We start from the raw sequence: 10751 nt of genomic DNA, 5'->3' as shown, positions 1-10751 counted from the left end.
AAGTGTGTTTTGGTTATATGAGTAATTTTGTAATTCTTCTGGTTTGACTATTTACTTAATTATATTTAGGTTACCATATTTTCATGACCGTAGGGCGCACCGGGTTATAGGGCGCGGTTTCAGTTATGGGTGCTTTTTCTGTATTTAACAAATACATAAGGCGCACTGGACCATAGGGCGCGGGCATGGTAAAACACACTGGTAAAACTTGCATGCTAGTGTGTGTATTTAAAAAGGCAGCGGGAGCAAAACTGAGTTTGGTTGTGCTTTATTGAAATCCTGGCCCGGATGGAAAGATGGCACCGTTTCATGAAGCGAAAGCACCAAGACGGACCTCCTTGAAAATGTTCAATTTTCATTTCTTCCACTAGCGTTACTGCCCTTAGTCGTATGGTGACTGTAGAGACGCTTCTTCCAGCTGTCCTTTGACCGGCAATCCACTGCTCGAGTCGGTCTTCCAACTCGGGCCATCTCGCCTTGTGTCCGCGGAAACTCAGCTGCGTCTTCTTGACCTGTCGCAGCTCATTTTCCATCTTCCTCCACTTGCGAACCATAGATTCATTGATATTGTATTCCCTCGCGGCTGCTCGATTCCCATGTTCCACCGCATAACTGACAGCTTTCAGTTTAAACTGTGCTTCGTAAGCGTGTCTCTTTGCCATTATCGGGGTTGCCAAAACAATGACGCACATACCGGCACAACTTTCTCATCTAGTCCTCTGTTACGTCCGTCTTACAACAACAACAATAACGCCCACACTTCACACTTCACCCTTCAACGTTCTCATGTAATCCACCTTACAAAAAAACAACACATTAGGCGCACTGCACTATAGGGCGCGCCACACATTTTGGAGAAAATTTGAGACGTTTAGGTGCGCCTTATGGTCGTGAAAATACGGTATGTTATTTTTTAGGTTGGATCGAGTTTTTCTTCTAGTTTTCATGTTTTGTTTATTACCATATGAGTTAATGGTGGGCAGTTGTTGATATTGGTTAAGTTTATTTGCCCAATAGTTATAATTTTGTAAACTTCTGAAATTATGCTGTTTAATGTTGTTTTGTTATTTGCCCACTGATTTGTGTATTTCTCTTTTTTAGTTGCTGGAGACCGGTGGTGGCGTGCTGGAGTCTTGGTGGTGGTGTCCCCCCTTGTCTGGTTTGCTGTGTCCTGGAAGTGGGTTTACTTCAGTGTGTGTGTGCCACTATGTTGGGTAATTTTGTTTGACTTCTTTATTTTGGTGGAACCCCCCCCTGCACTAGTCATCGTCCACTCACTAGGCTCCAAGCCCTTATTTGTTTATGAGTGAATCATAAAAAGGCTGTTTTTAAAAGAAAGTACCGGTATTTAATGAGTGGCTTTACCGGTGTGCCTTGCACTTTAAATTAATTCCCTGGGTGAAATGCCCAGGGTGACGTTGTCGGTTTCTTTTCTTGTTTGTTCTAGTCAGATAATTTAGTTTAGTTTCTTCTCGCCTACCTCGCTCCACAAACAGATCACCAGAGACCTTCTTTTAGTTATTTACAACGAGTAAGTCCTCGGTCCTACTGTGTATTGTATACTTTATTGTTTTATGTTGTGTACTTTACTGTTTAATCATGTTTTAATTCTTGTTGAATATTAAGTGATCATAATCATGTCGCATCTTTTCACAAAGGCAAAAATTCAGCTTTTAAGCATGGTGAAGTTTTGGGAAGGTTAAACATGATTTCGAAACATTAAATACAATAGTTTAGTTAGATTAAACTTTTGTGAGCCTAAACTGAGATGACAGTAGGAGCCGGCCCCGACCCCTTTTGGTCCTTCTGCTGCAGGTCATAAAGGCAGAGAGAGATTCTCTTCTCTTCTCTTCTGACTTCTGACTTCTCTTCTGTCCACTTCTTCTGTCTACTTCTTTTCTCTTCTCTTCTTTCTTTTTCTTTTTAAAGTAATCATTACTTTTATTTTTGCAACAAGCTTTAAGAAAAGCGAACTGAACAACCACTTTAAGTGCTTTACTCCTTATACAAGTTTTTAATAGAATGAAATTCTTTTCTTTTTGATTTTTGATTTTAATGTATTGTTAAAGTATCACCGCCTGATCCAGAAGAAGTTGAATTAGTAAGAATCAGAACTTAAGAACCACTACTTGAAACAACAAAGAAAAAGTCTTTTTCAAGGCTACGATAACTTGATGAAGAATGTTGCAGTCATTGTCTGCTTCAGAAGCCTTGGAAGGAGTCTCCAACAAAAGAGACTTTGTGTGCTCCCAGCTGAGACCGACCCTGCCCCCAGCGCACCTAAGGCGGAACCCTGCTGGGCCTTCAGACCGAGAGTTCCTCAACAGAGTACCGGCCTTCCCTCTGGCTATTGGACCGACGCGCTGTGCCGTAGTCCAACCCAGAACTCTCAAGGAAACCAAGCTTCAGGACCTCCTGACTCCCTGACAAAACAGGCTGAATGTCTTCATACTGCTGGATCCACACGTGAGAATGAGTGGTGTCTAAAGTTCTGACTTCTGTCTAGGTTCTGACTTCTGTCTAAGTTCTGGCATTCTATCTTATGAACTTAAGTGAATTGAGATTAGGGCTCGTTAATATTAAAAATATATTTGATATTTGATATATATAAAAACCCAACCCTTTAACTTCACCATCTGCTGACAGTCACATAACTTCATTACTTTCCTAATTACAGTCTTTACATCTTCTGTTGTCTGTTGTTTGTCTGAAATTGTCATTTCATTTATGTTACCCAAATTATTTAGTCAATAAACACATATAGTTGGTTGTCTTTGTCTGGAACTTAATTTTAATGTGGTGAACTGATGGATATGTGCAAAGAAGTCACTGCTTCAGAATATTGAGACTGAATAAACTGATTTGGAATGGACTCTAACTGTCCAAGCCAACTTGTGTAGTTAGATGTTTGGAATAATTTCCTCCAGATTATTCCAAGAACTAAACAACGGAGGTGGTGCCCCATTCACAAGTGTATCATTAATTGCCAGATTAATTACCCTTAATATCAAGCAGTAGAGTCTCCTACAACCTAGCAACAGAAAGGATTTTCAAGTCCCAGATGAATGAGCTGAGGTTAATGTTTTATTGCGGTTTCGGAATTTCATGAACTACCGTAAAGACCAGGCGGCAATTTGGGACAGGCGTTTAATTCATTCCTCTCAAAAATGCGGGATGAAAATGTCACAAACTTCGCCAGCTTCTTGGTGAATTCTCTGGCATCCTTCTGGGCAATAGTTGTACGTCTTCCGTAAGTGAAGTTTTTGCGTCAGAGCAAACAATTCAGCTAACCAGCATTCGCGGCAAACTCCTCATCTCTGCTCACGGTAGTGTACATTTGTGCGGGACACTCTCTTATGGTGTGCCTGTTTGCTGATAACTCATCCCTGCATGTTTATCTCAGGCTCCTCGCTAGCCTTCTTCCTCCCTCCACCAGGTAGCCGGACCCTGTTGTTGTCCTCCTCGGACAGCTCCGTTTTATTTTTTCGCCAATCTCTCACTCTCTTGGGGTCAACAAAGAAACGTCTAGCAGCTACTTCTCCTGAGATTTCCTCTGCATATTTACGGCAGAGAGTTTGAATCTTAAGCCGTACTTTTTATTTGTTTTTCTCCAGCTCTGACAGTTACTATGTTGTCATGGAGATGGATACAATCTTGCAACAGACTTGGCGGAGTAATATTTTGAGTAATGAGTCAGGCGTGCTGTCATGCTGATTTGAGCATGGTCTAAATGTCTTGTTGACCAATCAGATTGCTTGGTCGGAACTACTTGTTGTATAATCCCCCATTCTCACCTCTACCTCCCTCTCCACAGCTTTCATGTCGCAGACTCCTCCCACTGTCCCCCCTGACATTCACCCTCCCCCCACGTTCGACACTCAGCCCCCTGCTCCACTCTGTCGCTCTCGTCTCTCCAGGTGAGAAATGAGTTGAGGAAGATGAAGGTGAAGAAGGCTACGGGTCCAGATGGGATCAGCTCAGGCTCCTCAAGTCCTGTGCAGACCAGCTGTGCAGGATTGTGGGATATATATTCAACATGAGCCTGAAGCTCCACTGCTGTAGAAAACCTCCTGCGTGGTACCAAAGATCCCTCACCCAAAAACTTTAACAGCTACAGACCAGTTGCTCTCACTTCACACCTGATGAAGACCCTGGAGCGGCTGGTCCTCGTCCATCTCTGCCCTCTGGTAGGACCCACTCCAGTTTGTATATCAACCTGGCATCGGAGTGGACGACACCATCATTTTCCTCCTGGACAGATCACTGTCTCACCTGGAGAAGCCTGGAAGCTCTGTGAGGATCATGTTCTTTGATTTCTCCAGTGCTTTCAACACTATACAGCCTGCACTTTTGGGGGACAAGATGGGGCTCGCAGGGGTGAACCAACACCTCACATCCTGGATCCTGGATTACCTCACTAACTGGCCACAGTATGTGAGGACTCAGGACTATGTGTTGGACACAATAATCTGCAGTACAGAGGCCCCACAGGGAACAGTCCTGGCCCCTTTCCTGTTCACCCTGTACACCGCAGACTTCTACCACCAATCCCCTCAATGCGATCTACAAAAGTTATCTGAAGACTCTGCTATCATCAACCTCATCAGGGACGAGGATGACAGAGCCTACAGACAACTTATTAAGGACTTTGTAGGCTGGTGCCACCTCCAGCTCAGTGCCGGGTAGACCAAAGAGCTGCTGGTGGATTTCCGCAGGCACAAACAACCCTGCACACAGGTGAACATCCTGGGAACAGACATTGAGATGGTGACATCTTACAAGTACCTGGGAGTTGACATGAACAATAAACTGGACTGGACTGATCACACTGCAGCTACATACAAGAAAGGTCAGAGCAGACTGTATCTGCTGAGGAAGCTCGGGTCCTTTGGGGTGCAGGGGGCACTCCTGACCTCTTTCTATGACTCTATGGTGGCATCAGCCATTTTCTATGGAGTAGTCTGCTGGAGCAGCAGCATCTCAGCAGCAGACAAGAAGAGACTTGATAAACTTACAAAGAAGTCAAGCTCCATCCTGGGATGCCCTCTTGACCCATTGCAGGTGGTGGGAGAGAGCAGGATGATGGACAAGCTGTCATCGCTGCTGGTGCAGGAGTCCCGCCCCCTGCAGTTCTATATCTCAGCACTGGGCAGCTCCTTCAACAACAGACTGATACACCCTAAATGGGTGAAGGAGAGGTATCGTCGGTCCTTCCTTCCTGCTGCTGTCAGACTGTACAACCAGCACTGCTCCATATAGACCTCACCCTGTTTTCTGCACTGTGCAATAAGTCTCTACAAACTCATTTTGACACTCATATTTATTACCCAGAAGAGCTGGAGGAAGTGTCTGGGGTGAGGGAAGTCTGGGTGTCCCTGCTCAGACAGCTGCCCCCGCGACCCGGCCCTGGATAAGCGGAAGAAGATGGATGGATGGATGGATGGATATTTATTATCTACATTTAAAATCTGTAAATAAAAATGTGCTGTTCATTTTTGCACTATATCATGTAAATATGTATATATGTTGATTCTATTTTCTTTCCTTTAATTATATATTTTTTTGCTATTGGTCTGTTCTTGTAACATTCTGACACTGCTGTAACAAACAAATTTCCCCGTCTGCGGGACATTAAAGGATTTTTGATTCCGATTCTGATTATAAAGTTAGCCTACTATCACCTTAAGAATTTATCCAGGATAAGCGGACTTATGTCTCGGCAGGATTTGGAGAAACTTGTCCACGCGTGGATCTTTAGCAGACTCGACTACTGTAATGGTGTCCTTACAGGACTCCCTAAAAACAGACAATTGCAGCTGATTCAGAACGCTGTTGCTCAAGTCCTGAAATCCTGCTGTTGGTTTATCCATCCATCCATCCATCATCTGTACATATTCTATGTACGCCGCTTAATCCTCTGCAGGGTCGCGGGGGCTGTTGGTTTATAAAGCCCTAAATGGTTTCAGACCAAAATACATTTATGATTTGCTGCCACATTATGGAGCACCCAGATCTCTGAGATCGTCAGGTACCGGTCCGCTTTCAGTCCCTAGATTCAGAGTTAAACATGGAGCAGCAGCATTCACTTACTATGAACCACATATCTGGAACAAACTCCCTGAAAATTGCGGGTCTGCTCCAACTCTCACCTCTTTTAAATCAAGACTAAAAACATTTCTTTTTGCTACTGCGTTTAACTGAAGCAATTTCAAGTCTTTGAACTGCATTGTGACTTTTATTCTACAGTCTTGTTTCTTTTACGGCTTTTCCATTTTAGCCTACTTGTTTTAATGTTTGTTTCTTAATGTTTTTACTTGTTTTTACAGAGTCAGTGCATATGTTTCAGGGATTTTCTTTGATTGTTGTAGCAAGACAGCATTTTTCTCCAGTAATGAATTATTTTTTATGAATAACTAAATAACTGATTACTTGAATTGCAGAAATAACGAGCTACATTAATTGGAATCCGATCAAAAAAGTCATCCGAGACATCGGCAATGATAAAGAAAGGGTAGTTTTCAGTGTGAAACGGCCTCTGTACTGTGTTCTTCTGGCACTTGGCCTATGGTTACATGACATTCAGGGAGAATGCAGGGCAAGTCTTAACATCAGTCCTTTTGTGAGGGCACGTTAAGTGTAAGCAGCATAAGCATGTATTAGGGTTGGTATCCTGTCATGAGATCAGGTTCAGCTTCATAAAATCAGCCTTCACAGGAGACGCCACACCTACACACTGAGACTGTTGCTCACATTTTGAACTTTTCCAGTTGAAACAGATATGTAAAGTAACAAAACTAACATGTTAGGACACACCTGGAATAATTAATGGTAAAGGTCACAGTCAGTTTAGCTGTTGGATTGACTGTTTGGGAATAATCATCAAAAAGGCCTCTCTGCGGCACTGCTGTATATCAGTGACTTCCAAAATGTTGCCACTAAAACCACTGCAACAGCTGAGTTGCACTTCATGAAGAGACTAAATATTAAACATACTACAGTGATACTCTAAACCAGTGGTGTGTACCATTGGCATTGCAGTCATTAAACAGAAGTTGGGACAACTCCACATACAAAAATTAGTCATTTGGAATTTTCCCACTTAATCCATGCCAACATCCAGTGTCCAATGTCCATACCTGCCTTTAACTGCTATGAAGCAGATTGACAAAAATACACACAAATATCCTTGTGGTCAAACCTGCTATGCTATGCTGGCGGTGAAGACACCATTAAACAACCATCATTACTGATGAAAATCTATCTGACATAACACACACACACACACACACACACACACACACACACACACACACACACACACACACACACACACTTTATGTCTTCAAGTTTCCAGCGGTGAACACATTGCCACATTCCTGCCAATGTCTACGTGGAAGGTGTGGTATTTTCTGTGTCTCTGCATGTTCTTCAAATGGATGAAATTTGCTGCACCACTGCTGTGTCTGTACTGGGAGAAATACGGGCTTGATTCTGTGCCAATATCAGTTCATCCACAGTGATCTGACGCTACAGACTCAATCCATACACCCTGGGGCAAGTACAGCACACAGAACAAATTAAGCTAATTCATTTTCCTCACTACAAGATATTTAAGCATGTGCAAATATATCATGTATTCCAAAGCTTTTTTTGTTGATAATGTCAACAACCCAGGAAAAGCGAGGACAACGGAAGCCTGAGTCGATCCTTTAACCTTCCAGATGCCTGATACACACACACACACACACACACACACACACACACACACACACACACACACACACACACACACACACACACACGCACACACACACACACACACACACACACGCACACACATTGATTAATTACGCGGACAGTTTTTGCACATTCTTTTGGATGTGCTGATGAAGTAGTTGAACCATTATGGTTAACCCACCTGCAGACAAATACACACAGTCACACATCACTGCACTTAAAATGCACACAAACACAACATTACCAAAAACGCACACTGAAAATATCCACTGATGGGTTTTTTTTCCAGGTGAGAGCAGAAACAAAAGTCACACGAACAACTTTTTACTTTTAACATCTGACCAGAGTTTTTTTTTTTTGAGTTTAGTAAATAAATTCTATTTTAATCTCAGTGTATTCTATCACAGTGTTGAACGTATCCACAAAACAAGTCTTGGATGAGTCAGATTCAAACACATTCAAGATATGTCTGTATAATTATGACATAGTTTTGATAATCTTCATGCAAATGAGGATAATGATTGTACCTACCAATGTGTCTGACTGTCACTGCAGAGCTACTCTTCTCCTCTCAGCACAGAGCACAGAATACAAGCAGACACAGCTCCAAGCTTGTTGTACAGTGATACAGGGGATGGCAAATCATTTCTGTCATTTCTGGCTGACTGGACAGTGAGTTGGGAGAGCTATTATTTTATTCAGCACATTAACATTGTCAGTCCTATTGTGTTCCACAGGTGACAAACGACTCTAATGGGTATTAGTTTCTTCCCATGGTTTTGAAAACGTCAGGCTGATCATTCCTGAGTGCCAGGTTTCATATGTTACATCTTTTCAATTTTCCTTGAAACATTTAGCCTAAAGATAGCTTCCTGTGTTCAAAGGATATCATAATCACATTCTGGGTTATAACATGATGATTTCACACTCAGAATATCACTGAATACAGAGGCAAATAATGAACAGATACATAAACGATTCTGCATTGAAATGCTTGCTGTGCCTCTGAGCAAACAGTACAAAGAATAAATACAGACTGCAGCTTGTTCTTCATGTGCAGCTGTTTGTTAAACAGGTAACAGTCAGAAAATCATACACTGCATGAAAAGTCTGATTTTCGGCCCCATTATAAGTGCCCGGAAATCTCCCTAATTTTCAGCAGTTAACGACATTTTACAGCATATATATATATATATATATAAAAGCTCAGACAGGATGGCACAAAGGTTTGCAAGACTTGTGGTCACATCCCATTCTACAATCACTCACAGCAAAGCAGAGCAAATCTTGTAGCGGTAAAGAGTATGACAATCCAACACATTGTTACTGTTACAAGAGTGTTGTGCAGTCTCTGGAAGGACTTGTTAAAAGAACTGGATTTGAAGAGAAATGTGAATAATAGTGAAAGCAGAAAATACCTGAGAGTGTGTTAGGAGACGTTTTTGATGGACAAGTATGGCAGGATTACCAGCATGTGAATGGAGAGCATTTTTTAGCAGAACCAAATAATTTGGCCTTGATGCTGAATGTGGACTGGTTCCAACCTTTTAAAAAATGCACCTTATTCAGTTGGAGCATCTGCTTGGTCATTTTGAATCTATCTCGCGAAGACTGTTTCAAGGAAGAAAATATGATTCTCGTTGGACTAATACCTGGACCAAAAGAGCCATTGCTAAACATCCATACTTTCTTAGACCCCTTACGTGATGAGCTTCAAGAACTTTGGCATGATTTTAGAAGACAGCTCTTTTGTAGGACATCAGGTTTACAGAGCAGCTCTGCTTTGTCTTTTATCAGATATCCCCGCAACTCAAAAATGTGGAGGCTTTGTTGGACATTGAGCATACAGAGGTCATTGAAATACTCAAACATCCTTTGCTATAATTAATAAACACTTATATTGATAATTGTATCAGTAAAATTAATATGTAAATGTTTACATTGTTTATTTTTTAATGGTTAGCAGTTGGGCTGTTTCATTAAATGCTCAAATATAAACATGTGTGTGTAACATATTGCATTTATCTTACATTTGCAGGATTCCACGAGTGTTTGAAGACGGGAGCCACGCATGTCAAAGGATCTCACACACACTATGCTGGATTAGCCAAACAGGCAAGGACGAAGGCAGAACAGAAAAGAATTTAACGCAAGTGTGGAGCTGGACGGTCAGAACTTTTCCGCTTGAGTTACCATGTGTCATGACTCTGAATTTTTGTCTTTGTATCATGTCTTGTTGTGCCTTTGCTTTGATAATCCATGCCCCTCTGTGTCCTTTCAGTTTCTCCTATGTTCTCCCCTCTGGCTCCCTCTGTCTGTTGTATTGTTCCCTTCATGGTTTCTCATGTGCTCCTCCCCTTCGTTACCTCACCTGACCTCCTCCCTCCTCTCTCTCCTCACCTTTTCCTTGTCTGTTCATCAGTGTCTGTGTATTTAGTCTGTGTGTTCCCTTCACTCCTTGTCTGGCTCCTGCTCCTGCTCCTTCTCCTGCTCCTGCCTCTGCTCCTGCCTCTGCTCCTGCCTCTGCTCCTGCTCCTGCTCCTGCTCCTGCTCCTGCTCCTGCCTCTGCTCCTGCTCCTGCCTCTGCCTCTGCTCCTGCCTCTGCTCCTGCTCCTGCTCCTGCTCCTGCCTCTGCTCCTGCTCCTGCTCCTGCTCCTGCTCCTGCTCCTGCCTCTGCTCCTGCTCCTGCTCCTGCTCCTGCCTCTGCTCCTGCTCCTGCTCCTGCCTCTGCCTCTGCTCCTGCCTCTGCTCCTGCTCCTGCCTCTGCTCCTGCTCCTGCCTCTGCTCCTGCCTCTGCTCCTGCTCCTGCTCCTGCCTCTGCTCCTGCTCCTGCCTCTGCTCCTGCCTCTGCTCCTGCTCCTGCCTCTGCTCCTGCCTCTGCTCCTGCTCCTGCCTCTGCTCCTGCTCCTGCTCCTGCCTCTGCTCCTGCCTCTGCTCCTGCTCCTGCCTCTGCTCCTGCCTCTGCTCCTGCTCCTGCTCCTGCCTCTGCTCCTGCTCCTGCCCCTGCTCCTGCC

The 10751-nt window shown here is 43.4% G+C and overlaps 1 long non-coding RNA gene across 1 annotated transcript; it reads right to left on the bottom strand.

Moving 5' to 3' along the window:
- Positions 1–5680: 5680 nt before the first annotated feature.
- On the bottom strand, positions 5681–9277 carry LOC119033839. Its single transcript, XR_005079384.1, has 3 exons — positions 9156–9277; positions 8269–8402; positions 5681–5796 (listed from the first exon to the last, which is right to left on the bottom strand). It is a non-coding gene; the product is annotated as an uncharacterized LOC119033839 (long non-coding RNA).
- Positions 9278–10751: the final 1474 nt, after the last annotated feature.

The sequence above is a fragment of the Acanthopagrus latus genome, chromosome 15 (genome assembly GCF_904848185.1).
Source record: "Acanthopagrus latus isolate v.2019 chromosome 15, fAcaLat1.1, whole genome shotgun sequence".
Taxonomy (NCBI): domain Eukaryota; kingdom Metazoa; phylum Chordata; class Actinopteri; order Spariformes; family Sparidae; genus Acanthopagrus; species Acanthopagrus latus.
Note: the sequence above shows the minus strand (reverse complement) of the source record. Positions and strands in the feature narration are given on the sequence as shown.